At 37.0% G+C, this 21074-nt stretch overlaps 1 long non-coding RNA gene across 1 annotated transcript; it reads right to left on the bottom strand.

Moving 5' to 3' along the window:
- Positions 1–2809: 2809 nt before the first annotated feature.
- On the bottom strand, positions 2810–18241 carry LOC138757515 (uncharacterized). Its single transcript, XR_011353637.1, has 3 exons — positions 14903–18241; positions 11546–11723; positions 2810–3853 (listed from the first exon to the last, which is right to left on the bottom strand). It is a non-coding gene; the product is annotated as an uncharacterized lncRNA (long non-coding RNA).
- Positions 18242–21074: the final 2833 nt, after the last annotated feature.

Genomic DNA, 21074 nt, shown 5'->3' with positions numbered 1-21074 from the left:
GTCCAAATAGACAACATCCACAGCTTTCCCTTCATCAACCTTTTTTGTAACCCCCTCGAAGAACTCAGTCAGGTTTGTCTAGCATGATCTACCCGACAAAACCATGCTGATTACTCCCTAGCAATCCCTGTACCTCCAAATATTTGTAAATACCATCCCTGAAGCTCAACATTTTATATGATAACTGTAATCAGATTCTCTCCTATCTTTCCTTCAATGAAAATCAAGCAAAATTAGAAATTAGAAGATTTATTTTAAAGCTGAAACATCAGAACTTTAAAACTACAAAGGGCCAGGTAGAATACAAAAGGCCTGCAAAGTATGAGCAAATTCAAGGTGGGAGACTATTCATTGAATGGGTTACAAACTGTGCCAGGTTGATTGCATAATCCTATTCCACACTTCTCCGCAGTGTCCTTCTGCCCGGTGTTGCACCTGATATTCTCTGGTGTGGATTTTAGTGCAGAATGGGGCTGATGGCATTAGTCTTCAGGAGGTCCGTATCCATGAGATCAGCCTGCATGTTCACTGAAGAGGAGGTGGATCAGCACATGCTACCACACCAGAAGATTATATATCCATCTTAGAGGAGCTTTGAAGAGAAGTCAGCAGAGAAGGAAAATCGCAGCAGTGGATCAGATCAACCAGGATAGAGCTGTAGGATTGATACAGGAGGAGAAGCTTCTGTTGCACCCAATGGCTTGCATTAAAAAGCACAAGCAGCTGAACAAGGCTGCTATTGTGGGCACCAGCTCAGGCTGGCTTATAGAAATGAGGAATCAGGTCCAGTATTCTTGTAGGTGCTTTGGTGAGCAGGCCCCCTGACAGGCTTCAGGATTCCTAATGCTTCAATGATCCGGAACCAGAGGTTGAGGAGGCATGATCAGAATTACAGGAATTTAGGTACACTGCGGAACAACAGGTCATGTAGCTATGGAGGTTATGGTACTGCCAGAGGTGCTAACATTGGAGAACCATGGCCAGTCAGTTTTACTGTAGGGTCACCCTCATGCTTCTCTTTCATCTTTCAATAATGGCACTGAATTACTTGGCTACTCTTTAATGACAAAGGACAGGTTTTTGTGCATCTTTGACACATGACAATAAATCGATTCTTGAACAACATGAATGGATGTCCATTGTTTCAAAAGATCATATTATTTCATGCATTAAGAACCCCTCAAAATCCTTTCTGCAGCATTTAAAGACCTGATTTAAGATACATTTCCTAAAGCACATTGTTCCACAATGTTTCCAATATGGTACAAAATGCATATTGGAATGTTTTACAAATGTTAGCATAATCATAAATACTACGCGCGCATGCGCAAATACCTGTAATGACCCACGGACAGTAGATGCCCAGATTGAACCTTGTGCTGGAAATTCCTCCATATTTGTTGTGAGATGTAAGATGATCGAAGGGCCAAAGAATGCAGTCTCCAAAACGGATGCAATTTGTGCAGAAGGACTGCAAACACTGAAAGCATGCAATTTACACAATCCTGCACTTTGTAATCGGGACTGACAGACATGGACAATGATGTCACATTTCAGATACTTAAACAGAACTCTGATTGTACAAATGGCTTCCACTTCTTTGAAATCCATAGGTTAACATAAAAGATTATCACAACCTTAGAGGTAAAAGTGAAATTCATGGAAGTACTTGGACTATTTTCACTAGAGATATGATTTCACCAAGAAAGAGGATTTGGTCAGAGTACAACAAAAGGCTGCAGATGCTGAAATCAGGAACAAAACTCAATGGATCAAGTATCATCTCTGGAGACAAAAGGTGAATATTAATATTTCATTGGTGAAACGGCTGGTATTCAAAAAAAATTGCAGAGTTTTTCAGTAGTTAAGTAAACTGCTTTCAAAAGGATTAGAAACTTACCTAACCTCAATTAGGGAAATGGAAGAAGCCCTACTGAATATGCCGTCTTCAATTAGGATAAGAGGAATATCATATAGCACAATATTTTCATACTATCAGTTAAAAATTATTTAAAAGAAAAAATGGGAACAAACTTAAGATTACCTGAAAATAAATGCTATTAATATTTAATTACAGACACAGAGATAGTGAAAATATTTATTACAAATATGTACAGAAAATTGCAATACAAGGAAAATTACAAAACAGTGTAGAAACGTAAAAAAGGTTGGGAAAAAGATTTAAAAATATGATTAAAAAAGCACATGGGAGAAACTATGCACAGGAACCATGACTAATAAAATAAATACTCGATTTCGTATGATACAATATAATTGGCTACACCAATGGAATCCGACAATGTCAGACAGATGTTTCCGTTGTAAACAAGAAATTCGAACAATATTGCACACAATTTGGACATGTATAAATTTTTTTTTACAATTGGGAAGATTTAAACTTAATATTAAATAAAATTACAAAAAAATAATAGACCAAAATATCCAGAAATCTTTCTGTTAAACAACTTAAAAGACAAAGAATTAGGCCTAAAATAAAACAAAACTCAGAAAAGATTTATGATTGCACTCGTAGCAGCAAAAAAATGCATAATGACAACTTGGAAAATGGAAGCAACCTTAAAAGTACAATGGCACATGGAAATGAACAATTGTATTCCATTAGAAAAAATTACCAACAAACTAAAAGACAAATATACTTTATTTGAACAAATTTGGAAACCAAACATGGAGTATTCTAGAAACCACCAATTTCAAACCTCCACCTCTTAAAATAATAAACGCCAAATATAAAAATACTTAAATATAAAATTTTAGACAAAACAACTTATTTTTCTTTTGTATTCTTTCATTGTTTATTCGTTTTTCTTTTACTTTTCACTTTATATTATAAGGGGTGGGGAGGGTGGTAGGAAAAAGGGAGAAAAATTTGCTGTGTATATTTTAATGATGAATGTATATATTGTTATTGTAGTAATTCACAGTGAACTATTAAATCAATAAACAAAAAGAATTAGGAAAGCAGAATTCTTGATCACTCTCTGCAAAAGTGCTTGTACCTTTGCTGTTCACACAAAATATACCTCTTTATGATGAACTTTAAAGCTCACCATTGAATATTTCAGAATTCATCCAGTGTGACTCACTTATTGTTTGATCAAGGTATTTGTTTCTATAAATAGGGAAAGCTTTTTATACAACAGATGGAACGGAGGTCATAGTAAATCTTAAATTTGTAAAAGGTCATCCATAAAGCTAACAGTGTAATCTATGTCAAATTAAAAAAAAAATAACATGGCAGCCCTCTTGGAGCTGCTGTATTGCAGAGCTCCCATCGGTGTGGAACAGGGGAGAGGGTTGAGTAGAGATACAGCATTCTCCTGTAGAGTCCAAAGACCCAGTCCTAGTGCCAACAGCTCCATACAGACTTTAAATGGCCTGCTAAAGGAGACAATGGTGCTTTATTTAAAATCCTGCAACCCCATGGACTGGGCACCTGTGTTCCGCAGTGGCCTCGAGGAGTTGCAGGCTCTTGGGGAGCAGTAGACAGATACAGGGCACCAGTAATGGGAAGACCGAAAGGGGCACAGGGCAGTGCAAATGGCGAATCTTTATCTGCCTTATGACAGAATAAAGGCAATTTTATGTAATGTTACATTTCTGTTTTATTAAATGACCATAAGTAGTATCTGAAATCTGAAATTACACCACAATCTATCCACACTCACAAATTCTAATAAATCTTTTGTTTTATCCTTCTTGCATCTTCTTCTTTGGCTTGTCATCCAGGCTTTGTCTGTGTCTCTATGATGCATAACTGCTTCAGAGAGTCTACATAAACTTAAGTTATTGAAGATTTCAAATATTTTTCTGAACTGCATATTTTTTACTTCACCTGAGGAAGAAGAAGGAAATATTCAGCTTGTTTGGTAAAGAGAGCATCTTGAGCTTTCTTTTCCAGGTAGACATGAAGCCCAGACATGGTGCAGATATCTGCCACTTCAACTTGAAAGCCCAACATGGAAAAGAACATGATCGTAATGATCTATAAGCCTTTGGCAAAGTGGCTCACACCATGCTTTGAGTTTGCAATTATAACAAATGTCAGTGAAAGCATTACTTTAAAAACATGGTTTGTTACTGCCATTTATTTAAAACCTTCTCGCTTACTCCTCTCTTTCTTCCAGCAATTTGTCTACTTCTGTGAATTCTTTGCTTGATATTTTCCATATCATGGGGCATTCTGAAAGATCAGATAGTGTGGAGCTTAGACTGCTATTTCAGGGCATTCTGTATCATACAATTGTTGAAATATTGCTCCAGGCACAATAACAGTCATTACAACCCTGAAATAACTTGTGAAAAAACTGTTCCATTTCGGGATAAAGTTTTTTATTTCTGGATTAATGGATCACTCTTTCTTATTGGTAATCTTTTTGCATGCAGTGTCATCAGGCATATGCAAAATGGCAAGGATCTTCTTATTAGTGCTGACCTTTGGCAAGTTCCCCTGTTGACTCTAACACTGGATGCCTGGATCCTTTTGGTCATCTCTTCATATCCCATACCCTTTGTAGAGCTCGTCGAAAGAACCAAAGACTTGTTGATCCAAACCAAGGCTTTTATTAGCAAAAGACAGGAGCTCTTCACAGGTGGCCGACCAGTCCGGAATGATCCGACCTGGCTAGGGACACAACCCTTTAAGGCACAGACAGTAGGTGTGGCTAAGCTCTCAGCCAATCGCTGTAAGCACAGTCATTACATACTCTAGATACTGTAACTCTATACATTAGTGATAGGTCTGTACTATCACACCCTTCCCTTTCGCCACAAAGTTCTGTAATCTCCTGCCTTTTTAAACTTTCCTCACTCTTAACCAATACTGGGTGTACCTTTAAACCTTAGACATTGTGCAAGTGAATTCTCTTGCTTAATGTTTCTGATTTTATATTTCCTTTCCATCTTTAAAATGGTTAAAAGTTAAATTTTGCCAAGTATTGGAAAAGCCTCTTAATATCTTCTAGATGTGCAATATTTATTGTTTACATCTCTTGATATGTTATGTTTATTTAAGATTTTACGTATAAATGCAACTTGCTGAACAACAAAATGTTGACACCATAAAGTTTATTGGAAAGGATGGAAGTAATAAACAGGATGAATGAAGAGTCAGGCAGCACACCGGTGTAGCTTGCAGAGCTGCTACCTCTCAGTGCCAACAATCGGATTTCATTCCTTATCTCCGCTGCTTTCATTGAGCTCCTGTTAAACTATTGTCTAGAACCTACAATTCTGCTTAAAGGGTGGTCATCCTCTGCTCACTTGTCACTTCCAAGTCAATAAATAGGATCCAGTACTTAACAAAAGCATATTTCTTATAACTTCATAATATGGTTACCAAATTTAAAAAATATATATAAATTGTTGGGCATCCATTGATTTTTAAAATACTGCAGGGTGAATTGCCTTAGGATAGTGATTTTCAAACTTGAGCTTTCCACTCTCATACCACTTTAAGTAATCCCTATCCCATAAGTGCTCTGTGATTAGAAAGAGAATACTTAAGGTGGAAAGAAAAAAATTGAAAACCACTGTTTTAATTGTACCTTATTGACTCGTTATGTGCGCGTTTTTATAACTCCAAAGGAAATGGGCCAATGACAATTTTTTGTCAAGCAAAATATATCAGTAACTATTTGGACTGGAGCTGTGGCTCTCAACCTTCCCTTCCCAGTCATATACCACCTTAAGTCTTTCTTCTTCTTCTTCTTTGGCTTGGCTTCGCGGACAAAGATGTCCACGTCAGCTGAAGGCTCGTTTGTGGCTGACAAGTCCGATGCGGGACAGGCAGACACGGTTGCAGCGGTTGCAGGGGAAAATTGGTTGGTTGGGGTTGGGTGTTGGTGTAAAGGGTGGGGCCGGTACTGCATGCACTGCACTCCATCTAAAAGCTCCTTTGCGCAGGCCCGAGGACAGGTCCACGTCCTCCCCTCCACGTCCTCCCCCTCCATGTCCTCCCCCTCAAAAGATGCTCACAAACTCAAGCTAGCATACTGGAACATCAGAACCATGCTAGACAAGGCTGACAGCCACCGACCGGAACGTCGGTCTGCTCTCATTGCACATGAACTCCTCAGACTTGACATCGACCACCTTAAGTAACCTCTTACTAACCACACAGCACCTATGGCAAATGGGTTACATATGGTGGTATATGAGTTGAAAGAAAGACTTAGGAAATAAACATGTGAGAGGTCAATGCACATACAAATGCTTCTGTTTAAAAAAGAATGATAGATCAAAATGAAATACAGTAGATATGTTAGCAAAAATAAATGTGCTCTCTTTGGTGTAGAGCTAACAATGGTTTAAGATTGGTTTGGACTGATGATTACTTTTATAAATACTTTTATAAATACACACAGGATGGTAAGACTATGTAAAAGATACATCCGGAATGTTATTTTAAATTAAGTTATCAAGTGAGAAAAGGGGATAAAGTTCACATTAACGCAAAGTGGTTCTTCATTTCCATCACAACATAAATGCTGAAAGAATCCATGAATGCCATGTCAATATGCATTGATATGTGATATTTTCATGATTAATATTTGTAAGCACTTATGACACAGTAACTCACAAGAAATGTGTATAACATATTAGGTTACTGGCTATTGGCTGCAGTGATTTAGAAGTACACAAAGAGTTTTGACCAATTTTTATCTATTACATTTGACATGATTTCGCACAGAAATGTGTTTTGTTAATTTTATAATTCAATATATTAAAGTATTTAAAATATAAGTTATGGAGGTATAATGTTTGGCTGCATATCAAATCATGAAGGAAGTGATAAAGATTTTACAACTGAAGAAAATCGATCGCCACCGTCTTCACATAGGGAGTTAAAGATAGGCAAGAAAACTTACTTTCCAGACATACAGATTCATAGCCTAATACAACATATAAAGTGCTTTTCCACCCAACTTGTCCATACCAACCAGGGTGCCTTCCTGAAATAGTTACATTTGTCTTCATTTGGCCCATATCCCTCCCTAAATGTTTCCCCTTTCGTTAAGCCTGTGCCTCAAGCAAAACTAGACTTCTCGACCCTGGGGATCAAATTATGATTGCATCAACCACCGTAAGGTTACCCCTCTTCCTCTTATCCAGTTCTCTCCTGATATCTCAAGTTAGGATCCAGTCTGATCTTGTTGCAACCTAATACAATCTGCAACTGGAGTGCAGACGAGTGCACTGAGTACTGGTCTCATTCTTTCAACTCCATTTAGCTGCCACTACAACACCATGTTGCTAATCTTGCACTAAGTACTGGTCTTATTCTTTTGATTCCATTTAGCTGCCGCTACAACACCATGCCTCTATTCTTGCATTACAACTTGTCTGGATAGTTCACAATTTTTTTTTCATGTTTCTCATGATGTGTCAATAAACAGTTTAATTCAATCAAAATTTGAGGGAGCATCACGTGATGCCAAAGGGTTGGGAAGTAAGAACCTAACCCTCCTGGGAATTAGTAAAAAAGAGTGTAGATTAAGAAAAGTTTTAAGTCATCAAACATCTTAAAAAATACTTTTAAACTCCTCTACCATACATTCACATGCCTCCAAAGAAAGAAAAAAAGCCTATCGCGAAGAGAAGGTCGAGAAGGATCACAGGCCAGCAGAGACTCAGAAGCAAGGAGTTTGCATACAAGCTACTTCCTGCGTATGTGCTTCTGCTGAGGGGATTTCTACTGACTTCGCTCCCCTGCAACACTGGGGAAATGGTGACGAAGAAGAACCCGGAAGTGCAATGCATATGTATGAAACACCGAGGTCTTCCAAAGTATTATCGGAGGAGGGAGAAGAGGAGATGGGCTGTCAACAGACAAGCAGTAAAGAAGAGGAAGATGAAGAAGACACTCAGTTAATGGAAATGGGGGTATTGAAATAATCTAAAGCTCTTAAAAGGAAAAGCAAAGTAAAAGATGTAACCAGTATGGAAATTTTAATTGAAGAATTTCTTGAAATGTGAGGATAAGTGAGAGGAGAAGTAAAAGAGTTGTAAAAGTTATTAATAAGTTGGATGTGAAAAAAGACAGTGCAGGAAGAAGTGATAGAGTAACTAGGATGGAAGGTTCTAAAGGTGGCTTAGTTATGGAAAATCAAAAGCTCCTGTAAAAAGGTAGATATATTGGAAAAATTCAGTAGAAGGAACAAAATCAAAATAAAGGGCCTTAAAGAAGGAGAAGAGCAAGATCCAAAAGCTTTCTTTGCTAAATGGATTCCAGAAGTACTGGATGAAGCAAATTTTGTACAACGTATTGAGATTGAAAGAGCACCCAGAGCTCAGACCAAAATCACTTCCAAATTAGAACCCAAATTCAGTGATAAGTTTTAGTGATATCAAGATAGAGAAAAGATCCTGACTTTAGCAGCAGAAGGAGCAAGAGCAAGAAAAGGTCCATTTGAGTATATAAGTGCCGATTTATTAAAAAGAAGAGGAGAATTTAACCCAGTTAAGAAGATTCTTTGGGAAAAGGAATATCGATTTGTGTTGCAACATCTGGCAGCTGAAGATTTTTTTTTAACCTGGAAGAGAAAACAAGTTCTTTCTGAGCTTTGAGCAAGCACAAAATTTTGTGAAAAATCTTCCAATAATTCAGAGGGAATGAAGAATCAGAAGTACAAGAGGTTATAGATATTTCTGAAGGGAAACTTGGTAATATATAATGAATGATCAATTTAAAACATTTATCTATTTACTTTTCTTATTGTTAATCTTTGGGATTTATTGAACCTTCTTTTGATATTTTTATGATTTTTAAAAATGTTTTCAATATATATAAAATGTTTTGAGATTAAAATACCAAAGGGGTTGGGGCAGAAATTGGTCTCTAATTCTTACTGTACCATGTGAGCAAATGTGACCTCAGTCACAGCCCGTTAAATGGAGGGAGTTAGTGTTGACATTTAACCAACACATACTGGGGGGTTATTTTACTGATTATATATAGAGAGCCATAAAAGTAGTGATATCAGTGTTTTAAAAGTACACTTAATTTTCTTTCTTCACTTGGATTGCTGGAGAGGGAATGAACCACTGCACTGGGTATCCAATCAGGGAATTGAAGGAGGAAGGATCACAGATAGAGGCGAAGGAAGAATTAATAAGATGAGTAAAATAGTGAATTTTTAAAATTTTAATGTGAATAGGCTAAATGGGATGGTGATAAAAGGACAGTCTTATCACAGTAAGAGAATGGGAGTAAATACTTTGCGGTCCATGTAGATAACAACAGAAAACTTATAAAAGTTGAATTATTTGCCATTACTTAAAAATGTTGTTATTATTTTTTAAAAATTGATAATTCTTTACAGATGATATTTTTAAATGGATGAATCTGCCTATAATATTCATAAGAAGAGTTAATTTTATAGAGATGAATATATTTCCAAGAATCCAATTTTTTTTTTCAAACAATGCAAAAGTTTTTTTCAAGAATTGAACAAACATGTAAGGAGGAAATTTCTTTGGAAAGGTAAAATGTCATGAGTTTCTATTGAAAAATTAACATGGTAATAAAAACAGGGAGGTTAACAAATTCCTAATTTCAAAAATTGCTATCAAGCAGCTCAAATGAAATTCCTTTAATCATTCTTTGAAGAAGTCGAAAAGCTGGCATGGGTTAAATAGAATTAAGTAATATAGGAGAGGGGTCAGCAGAGGAAATTTATATGTAAATAGGACCCAAAATTATTAACTGGGGCTAAGGAGACACCATTGTTGAAACATTTCATTACTATTTGGAATAAGAAAAATGATGAAATTGGGAAAAAAAGGGAAATTTATCTCCTGAAATGGCTTTAATTCAAAAACAACTAGTAACTTTATCAAAAGATCATTGGTTTCTAATTATTTAGTCTAATTAGAGTGTTAAGAATATTGAAGAATGTTATGAATAAGATCAATTGATGTCATTTGTACAAATGAGAAACAAATATGGAATACATAATACATTTTATTTTATTATTTCTAATTGAGAACATTCTTAAGGGAAAAATTAGGTCCAGAAATGTGGTTACCTGTTTGTTGTGAGGTTGAAGTACTTATTGGGAGAGGAATTATTAAGAAATTTACATCAGCAATATATCTCTTATTGCAGAACAGAACTATTAAACAAGGACTGCATAATTCTAGATTGGAGACAGACGTGCACAATAATAATAATTGATGAGCAAATATGGTCTAATCTCTGTCAAGATAGTATTACAAATACTATTAATTTAAGATATAGACTGGTTCAGTGTAATTTTTTACATCAATTATATTTTACACCATAAAGATTGGATGGAATGAAATCAGATATATCATATCAATGTTTTAGATGTGAAGAGATAGGTACTTTTTTACACTCGACTTGGTCATGTTCTAAGGTAAAACGTTTTGGGCAGAACTAGGAAAATTCTTGGAACAAGTTACATGTGCAATATTTCCATTTAAATTTAGATCTTTTCTTATTGGAAAATGTAGAAGGAACATGACCTAAATAGAAATGATCAGTTTATCAAATTAAATGTGTTAAAATAGTATTAGCAAGGAAATTCATTGCGGTGTCTTGGATATCGGATTTGCATTTTAGAATGGGAAGATGGAATGCAGAAATACAGAATTATATTCCCCTAGAGAAAATGACATATAATTTTAGATATAAATAGCTTATATTTTAGTGAATTTGGAGCCTATATATACAAATATTAGGTATAAATATGTAGTAACAATCTTCAAATCCCTTAAGTCCTCCGTTAACCTTCTTCTCTTAAATAAAATGATTGAACAAGATCTGTTTAGTCCCAGTGTGTTGGGGGGGGGGGGGGTTTGGGGGAAGCACCTCTTGGAAATCCAAGAAACTATATTGCTTCTTCCTTTCTTTTTAATATTTTATTTCTTATAACATATGCAAACAAATAATCTTTGTGGGGAGGGTGGGGATTGGGATAGGGAGGAACAGGTAATGAATGAAATTTTCTTCAGTTCAAATAATTATTGTATTGTATAACAATTTATTAATTACATGTATGGAATTTTTTTAAAATAAAGTATTTTAAAAAATCAAACTCCATGTTCATTTGAAGTTATTATTGGTAAATTGGATTGGGATTATTGTTTGAATTTTATACCTTTTCTAGCTTAGATCACTTCCCCACTGTGAAAATTTAAATAATGAATTTGGTAGTGACCAGTGTTGCATTAGAAATCATTTTGTTCTCTCTGTACCCAGTTGGCAATGATAGGATGAAATAGTGAATCTTTTCAGAGCAACAAAAGTTTGTCCTTTACATAGATCCTAAATCAAGAAATGGCCTAAAAATGGAATATTTCCAAATGGAAATATGAAGGAAAACTGGCAGAGAACAAATTAGTTAAAATTATAAATTATTAATTTTTACTGGTGTCCGTGGATTTGCCTTCAGTACTCCCGCAGCATCTCCAGTCCAATCCACACCATCGGCAACCTAAACCTCCGATAAGATTATGACCCCTTCAGCACCCTTCACATCCTCTCGCATCCCGGTTCCGATACCTAGTACTCCAGCCAGTTTTGAGCCATTCTCCAGCAGCCCACAGCCTCTGTGAGTTTCTCAAGTCACTAGCAGCCCACCACCTGTGTGAGACCTCCAGTCGCAGAATCCTTCACTGGTCCGCTGCATTCTCTGACTCTCCCAGTTTCAATTCCAGTTACTTGTTCTCAACCAGGGCATCTGTAGGAAAAATACATGAACTGAGACCAAAAGACAAAAAAAAAATTCAGAACGTTTACACTGATTGCCTTTGGGTCTAAGATGGAAAAACAAAAGCTGAAGAGTGAAGATTGAATATGGCTGATCTCTGATACATGTTGAAAGAATTAGTTCTCCAATCTGTTGACCTATGAAAAGTGGCAACTGAAAGGGAAGATTCTATAATCCATCTGAGGGAGCAAGGGAAAATAAAATATATTTTTTTAACTTCTCCATTAAATGTAATTTGTTTGAGTGAATAAAAGCCCAAATCTTTTAAATTGTGCTTTATTCATCATTCTCTGTTATTATTTTATAGATGATGTTTAAGAGTATTCGGAGACCAAAACGTATACTCTAAAATAAATTCTTTATATCAGAGGCTTCAAATCCAAATGTTAAATTTGATTTTAATGCATATACATAGATTTAAGAAAGAGTTTCTATTGAACACATGTGTAATATACCATACTTTCTATATTTCTTTTATAAATTGCTCCAATTTGATCAACTGAATTAAATTACTCATATCAAAGGGGTGTTCACATATTCTTCATATCTTTGCATTTAATATCCTTTAAATATGCTCCTATATGATCATGAGCTTGGGTCCTGTTGAATCATTATTTTACTGTTCACCAATATGGCTTGGAAAGTGTGAAATAAAATCATGTGATTGTGGCTGTTGGGTCCAACAGTCAAGCCAAGAGAGGGATCATAGCTGGAGCAGGATAAGAGGTCCCAAGGTGAGCAAATGAGAGGTGATATGGTTCAACAAAGATTGGACACTAAAATGGTTCAAAGGCTAGAAATTGAGAGCTCTGGCAAGGTATTAAAAAATTGGAGAATTGCAAAATTTGGGAATTGATATTGTGCATTATATTGTATGTGCAGTCCATCATGGAGAAGTTTGAGGTGGGAAGACAGAGAGTGTGCATGTTAATGGAATGGGAGGTGATAGGTGTATATAAAGAAGGTAGTTGGATCTCCAATCTGGATTAAAAATCTACTTGACCTTAGAGTTAAAGACCTCAATGTGGGCTAACTTTCCCTACTAAACTGCATGAGGAATTACATAATTTGATGCATACCTGATAAGGTAATACGTTGGATATATATGCATAACTCATGGCAAAAATGCCTGGGCAAACATTCAAAAAGATGCAAAATAACATGGAAATAATTGTTTTAGTGTTTTGCTACAAAAATAAAATGATTTTATATATAAAACATAGAACATAAAATACCACAGCACAGTATGGGTTCTTTAACCCCCAATGTTGTGTCAACCCATATATTCCTTAGAAAAAAGACTAAACCCTCCCTTCCCCTTAACTCATCCATGTGCCTGTCTAAGAGTCTATTAAAAGCCCCTAACATTTCAGCATCCACCACCACCCCTGGCAATGCATTCAAGGCACCAATAACACTCTGTGTAAAAGAACTTACCCCTGATATCTCCCCTAAACTTCCTTCCCTTCACTTTGTACATAAGTCCTCAGGTGTTTGCTATTCCTACCCTGGGAAACAGGCACTGGCTGTCCAGCCTATCTATGCCTCTCAAACTCTTGTAGACCTCTATAAAGACTCCTCTCATCCTTCTACACTCCAAAATGAAAAGTTTTGCCTCATAAGATTTATTTTCAAATCCAGGCAACATCCTGGAAAATCTCCTCTGCATCTTTTCCATAGCTTTCACATGCTTCCTATAATGAAGTGACCAGAACTGAACACAATTCTCTTAAGTGTTATCTTACAAGAGATTGTGGGGTTGCAACATGACCTCTAGACTCTTTAACTCAACCCCTTATTAATGAAGCCCAACATCCTATAGGGCTTCCTAACTGTCCTATCAATCTGTATGGCGATCTTGAGGGATGTATGGATTTGGACCCCAAGGTCCCTCTGTTCATCCACTCTCTTAAGTAATCAACCATTAAAGCTGTTCTCACCCTTCTGGTTTGTCCTTCTAAAATGCATAATCTCACACTTATCCAGATTGAACTCCATCTGCAACTTTTCTGTCCAACTCTGCATCCTGTAGATATCCTTTTGTAACCTTCAGAACCATCCACAATTTTACTGACCTATCCTTCTACTTCTTCATCTAATTCATTATAAAAATCACAGTGCAGGGGTCCTAGAACAGATTCTTGCAGCACTCCACTAGTCTCCGAACTCTAGACAGAATACTTTCCTTCCACTAATCCTCTCTTCTTTCTTCCTGCAAAAATGCCTCATGACATTCTGAATGAGTCTCTCAGGGGGACCTTGTCACATGCCTTACAAAATCCATATAGTCCACATCTACTGCCCTACCCTCATAAATTTATTTTCTGACCTCATCAAGAAACTCAATTTGGCTCATAAAGGGAAGGACGTACCTCACAAAGCCATGCTGTCTATCCTTGAGGAGACTGTAGTTCTCCAAATGCTCATAGAGCCCTAGCCTTAAGAATCCTCTTCAATAGTTGGCTCACCACTGATGTAAAACTCACTGGTCAATAATTCCCAGGATTCTCCCTGTGGCCAAAGAGAACTCAAAGATTATATATATAGCCACTGCTCCAGCTATATATTCTTCACTTCCCAGAGCAACCTGGGATATATTACATCCGGCCCCAGGGCCTTATCAATCTTGATGTTTTTTAAGAAGATCCAATACTTCCTCTTCCTTAATCTCAACATAGTCAGGCACACAAGCCTGTTCTATTCTGACCTCACACTGATCAAAGTCCTTTTCTCTTGCAGATGCTGAAATTAACACTGTTGTACCTTTGAATTCTGATGTTACAAGAATGTCATACACAACAGAGAACACATACTGGTAATTATCTGCCCTGAACAAAGACATGAGGAACAACCTCAGGAAAAGTCCTTGTAGACACTTGATTACCACTATTATTCAAATCTAAAAGAACAGAACATTCCTGTGCTGATATTTGTCAGGGTATTGAAAGCCCTAATTTATTGCAGTAACTGGGTTTGAATGAATCTCTTGATCAGCTTTAAAATGCCCAACCCTTGAATTGCAACATGTTGCCATAAAAGATTTGTAGCTTTTTATTCCAGGAATTACAATGTCTAATTCATTCACAGATTGCAAAATAATTGATCATAAACAGTTCATATCAAACTCAAAAAAGCAAAATTGAATGTACCTCTTTATCACACTGAAGAAACTACTTGATTCATTGGAATAGACAATCACCTTAGCAGTGTATGTTATAAACAGGTAAGATTTTCTCTTCTGTGCATTGCATTCTGAAAGTAGTAAACTAGTTTGGAAGTGGGGTGGGAACCGAAATGATAGGCCAGTGAATAGGCCAAAAAATACATAGTAGATACACTGTAAAGCAAAATGGTGAGAAAGGATAGGCAGTCTATAGGGGAAAATTGCAAGCATAGGATTAAGGATTTAACTTGGAGTACTTTGGAAACAAAATTGAAAAGGGTTGAAGGAGTAAAGGTCTTGTATTTAAATGCCCGCAGTATAAGAAATAAGATTAATGACTTAGATAGAAGTTGGCAGGTATGACATTGTGGCCATTACTGAGTCATGGCTGAAAGAAGACCAGAGCTGGGAACTAAATTTTCATGGATACACTGTGTATCAGAAGTTCAGGAAGGTAGGCAGAGGGGGTGATTTGGTTTTCTGGTTAAAAATGGGATTAAATCTGTGGAGAGAGGAGACATTGGAATAGAAAATATAGAATCCCTGTGGATAGAATTAAGAAACCACAAGGGTAAAAAGACCATAAAGAAGGTTGTATATGAGCCTCCAAACAATACCCAGGATGTGACATGCAAACTACAGAGAAGATGGAAAAACATGCAAAAAGGGCAAAGTTACAAAGGTCATTAGGGATTTCTGCATGCTGGTTGATTATGAAAACCAGGCAGGAGCTTGATCCCAAGGAATTTATCAAATGCTTCCAGCCAAGATGGCTTCTTAGAACAGCATGTGGCTGGACAAACCAGGGAATTGGCAATTCTGGATTGGGTATTGTGTAATTAACCAGAGGTGAAAAGGAAGCTGAAGGTATGGGAACCCTTAGGAGGCAGTGATCCTAATATGATAGAATGTGCCCTGCAGTGTGAGAGCAAGAAACTAAAATCAGTATACCATGACTATAGAGGGGACTATAGAGGGACTGGTAAAAGTTAATTGGAAAGACACACTTGCAGCTACGATATCAGAGCAGCAATCAGTTCCCGCAAAATAATAAAAAAAAGAAAGGTGCAGGAGAGGTATATACTAAAAAAAAGTATTTGAATGGAAAATAATGACACAACTGTAGCTGACAAGAAAAGTCAAAACTAAAATAAAAGCAAATGAAAGGGGACAAAAAGAAGCAAAAATTCCTTAGAGGAAGAGGCAGGAATGCAAAACTTTTAAAAGCTTACAGAAGGCCAAAGAATATCACTCAGAAGGAAAAGGTGAACTTCGAAAGGAAGCTAGAAAATAATATCAAAAAAGGGATACCTAACAACTTTTTTAAAGTATGTGGAGTAAAAAAAGAAGAGGTGAGAGTAGATACTGGACCAATAGAAAATGACGCTGCATGAATTGTAATGGGAAACAAGGAGATGGCAAAGGAATTCAATAAGTATTTGCACTTTATTTGTTAAATTATATGTTATTTTTTTCGAATGGAATGCATTTATTCATTTCTATGTACCATTGCTGTTCTCTCAGGCTCTCTTCCATTTTCTCAGTTGACTTTATATATTTATTTTGCTACAGCTAAGGCTATCATAATAAATCTTTTTTGTGCTTCATCCAAATCGAGGCCAAGTTCTTTACTTCTTATATTACTTAGAAGAAAGATCTCTGGATTTTTTGCTATGTTGCTTTTTGTGATTATATTTAATACCTGATTTAGATCTTCCCAAAATTTTTTCATTTTCTCACATGCCCAAATTGCATGTACTGTTGTTCCCATTTCCTTCTTACAGCAAAAACATCTATCTGATAATGTTGGATCCCATTTTTTTAACTTTTCGGGTGTGATATATTTAAAAAATAAAGTCACATTATTTGAACAAATTTGGGAACCGTACATGGAACATAACAGAAAGGACTTGCCTCGGACCTCCACCACCTAAAATGATAAAATTATAAGAAGACAAAATGACTTGATCCAGTGTGTAAAAGTAGATGACACAATTTTCTTGTTTATTTTCATTGTGTGATGACATTGTTTAATGGTTTTATTGTATTGTATATGTTGAACATTTAATGGGTTTGGAGGGAGGTGGGAAGGGGGAGGGAAGGTAGGGGAAAAAGGGGAGAAAATGTCACTGTGTATATTTAAGAGGGAAATGTTTGTATGTACTTTGATTGATATGGTTCACAGCCTGAAAAATTTTAAAAAATAAAAACAATAAGTATTTTGCACCAGTCTTCACTGTAGAAACCATGGACAGCATAGCAGACTTTAATTGGCATCAGGAAGAGAGGTGAGTGTAGTCATAATAACCAGAGAACAGATGCTTGGGAAGCTGAATGGTCTAAGGGTTATTAATAAGTGTCCTGGACCAGATGGAATGCAGCCTTGGGTTCTGAAAGAAATAGCTAAAGAGATTGTGGAGGCATTAACAATTATCTTCCAAGAATCAAGAGGTTCTGACATGATACCAGAGGACTGGAAAATTGCAACGTTCACTCTGCTACTTAAAAAGGAAGGGTGGCAGTAGAAAGGAAATTAGAGACCTGTTAGCCTAACATCGATGATTGGGAAGTTGTTGGAGTCAAGGTTCAAAGATCAGATTTATTGTCAGAGTACATATCACAAACAACCCTGAGATTCTTTACCCTGCAGGCAGGGCAGAATTGCCACTGAATAGTAGAACAATAAAACTGTACTCAAGAAGATACATACACATGTAAAGAGATAAAGAAATGTAAACAAACAGGGAGAGAAAAGATTCAATGAAGTGCAAAAGTAAGAGTCCTTAAATGAGTATCTTAGTTTGTTGTTGAGGAGTCTGATAGTGGTGGTCAATCAGCTGTTCCTGATCCTGATGGTGCATGTCTTGTGGCTCATATATGTCTTTCCTGATGGTAGCAACGAGAACAGAACATGTGCAGGGTGATTGCTGCTCCTCTCCGATAGCAATGTTCACTATCGATGTTCTCAATGGTGGAGAGTTGATAGTCAAAGATGAGGTTATGGAGTAAGAGCCTGGAACCATGCTGCTGGGGAGTGAGGCCAAACTTCCCCAGGAGTAGATTTTTAAGAGCGGTATACATGCCCACTGCTGGTGGCCAGTGAATGATGTGTCATCGGCTGAGATGTTGCAGAGGTGGGATTGTGCCTCCACCTGCCTGAACCATGTCCATGGATAATAGGGCCAGAAGGGGGGGAAGTTTGAGGGGTACAGCTTTCACCTCATCTGCATCCATCATTCACTAGGTCCAGATAAACGTCTGGGCTCATCGGGGTCACCACTGTGGCAGTTTCAGGAGCTGAAGGAAATCACTTCTGCCACACTGATGGTCGTTAATGACTGTTTTTATTCAAATTCAGCGTTCCCCTTTAAGGGCAGCATGAGCTCAGTCACCTGGTGCATTGTGACATCATAATCGGGGCCCAGGGCACGCGCTGGAAGGGATGCTGGAGTCAGAGAGAAACCTCTGATGACGCCATTTCCCCATGGCTGCTCCGCCACGTGGCGATACAAGCAGGGCCGGTTCACCATGAGGATGTGCACAGCCACAATGCAAATAATACAAAAAAATTATATCCTTCAAATGCACATACCAAGAAATAACCCCTCTGCACCTTAAGAGAAAATGAAATGAAAGTTGTTCAAAGGAACTGAAACTTCCCTCAATAAATAAATCTTTAAAACTTTTAAAACCCAAACATCAATCACGGAAGACTTAAAGAAATAATTAGAAAAAAAATAGGACTAGAGAGAGAAAATCTCATTAAACCAAAATGTTTTCTAAATTGTATCCATATCCTCAAAGTATGTTTAACCACCCAATTATTAGTTTATTTATTTAGAGTTATAGGAAGTGAAGATCCAAGAAGAGAAATGAGAGAAAAAAATGTAAAATAATTAGACTTCAGGGATATCCTTATTGGACAGTCTTCACAGTTAATATAATATAACCAAAATGTAAGGTTTTGTATATTGACTCCTCAATAAAAAATCCCAAAGTTTGGTAAATCAGAATCTCCATTGTTTTTAAGTTTTTGTAATTGGATTTTATTTTGACAAGGATGTTTATTCTTCCATATATAAGATTGAGTAAAGGGAATTTTAAAAAAAAAATAATTTAAAAGTAACAACAGCCAAATCCTAAATAAAATATAATAAAATTAGGTAATATGTTCCTTTTAATAGAGTTGATTCGACCAGCCAATGTTAGGACCAATTTGATAGTGCCAATTTCACATGTTTGATTAAGGTGAGAAATTTTTCTCTGATTAAGTTTTTATTGTTTTTAGTAATTATTACACCTAAATAGGTAAATTGATTTCTTACAATTTTAAAATGAATGTTAATATTTAACCATGCCAAATTATTCAAAGGAAAAAATATCACTTTTATGAAGATTTAACTTATAAACTGAAAACTGACTGAAATTAGAAACTGAAGAAAGTATAGAAGGCAATGATGTCTGAAGATTAAATCATCAGCATATAACATAGCAAAAGCAGTGGAACACTAAAGTGAAGTTCATTCTGAAACACGCTGGCCATGGGAAGAAATGATCTTTAAGCCTATTGATGTACAATTTCAAGTTCTTGAACTTTCTCCAACATGGGAGGAAGGAGAAGAGACTGTGGTCATAGTTGGATAGGCCTTGCACTATGTTGTCCATCTTTCTGCAGTATCAAGAAGTGTAAATAGAGTTGGTAGAGAGAGTTTTCTTCTGACCTTGTGTGATGCAGCTCTTGCACCCATTGTGATGCACCTATTAAGGATGGGTTGGATGGTGTACCTGTAGACATTGCTGAGGGACATGGGGGTTATGTTGAAGTACATTAGTCTTCTCAGGAAGTAGAGGCACATGCACTTTCTTGAACATCGCATTGATGTGGCTGGTCCAGTCAGGTCACTGAGAATATTTAATGCCAATACCTTTAATCTAAATATTGATGTGCCCTCTCCTGAAGTCTTTGATCAGTTTCCTTTGTCTTACTGACATTGAGGGAGAGTTGTAATCTTGTCACCAGGCCAGCAGCTCTCAATCTCCTTCCTTTATTTCATCTCATCATTATTTGATATCCAGTCTGTGACTGTAGTGTCATCAGCAAATTAAAAAATAGAGTTGGAGAGGTAATTTGACTACACATTTATGGATGCAGAGGAATTACTGTAGGAGGCTGAGTAAAAATCCTTGCAAAGTGTCACTCATGAGTGTCAACAAATTGGAGACTCAGATACGGAGGAATTTCTTGTCGAAGAAAGTTGTGAATCTTTAGAAATCTCGATTTTGTGAGTTGTAGATGCTGAATATGTGTTTTCAAGGCTGAGCTAAACAGATTTTTTGACTAAAAATGAAGACAATGTGTTGGGGGCAGCAGGAAGTTGGAACTGGGAGTAACAGACTGGCACAAGGCACCAGAAACAGGGAGAGCACCCCTCAATGAGAAGGAGCAGAGGAGATGACCCTGCAGGATGAAGACCCTACAGCAGGAGACCAGCGAAGGCTCAGCAGCTGAAGAACCCTCGCAGGCAATTTGAAGTCAAGGGACACACACAGTCTGTTGGAGACTTGCTCATGTGGACCAAGTACTGGAGCCAGAATTTGAGATGGCGCTGAGGGCATGAAAGCCTCCAAAAAGACCTCAGGCGATGAAGATGATTCCAAAGGTTTTGGATTGAACACGAGACTGTGCAGCTGCAGTGGCTGCAGGATCATTGGAGGTGCTGCCATGGTCATCTTCCCTGTAGGGTCATCTTCTTTGCTTCTCGATCTCATCAGGGGATATTCTCCCCATTTCTGCACTTCGGTTCTGCAATGCCTCGTGGCTACTACTGAGCACAGGCACCACCGTCTTGCGCACAGACCCGTGGTCAGAGGATTTTATTTCCAAACACCGTCAGTTCCTTTTACAGACCATCTGAAGCCTGTGTGGAGTCACTGGTATTTTGACTGGGCAATGCTGTTCTCTGTTCTCCCCAGGTCTGAACCAGTGGCAGTACAGCAGCTCCAATAGTGCACCATTTTTGTGTCATATTATAATTCTGTACTGTTACATGACAATAAAGAAATCTTGAATCTTATTTCTCATTCTGTTTCTTATTCTTCAATCTCTACCTCAATTAAAAAAAAAATTCCTTTGCCATATTCAAATCCTTCAACCAACA

Source organism: Narcine bancroftii, chromosome 3 (genome assembly GCF_036971445.1).
Source record: "Narcine bancroftii isolate sNarBan1 chromosome 3, sNarBan1.hap1, whole genome shotgun sequence".
Classification (NCBI taxonomy): domain Eukaryota; kingdom Metazoa; phylum Chordata; class Chondrichthyes; order Torpediniformes; family Narcinidae; genus Narcine; species Narcine bancroftii.
This window is presented reverse-complemented; position numbering and strand designations above follow the sequence as displayed.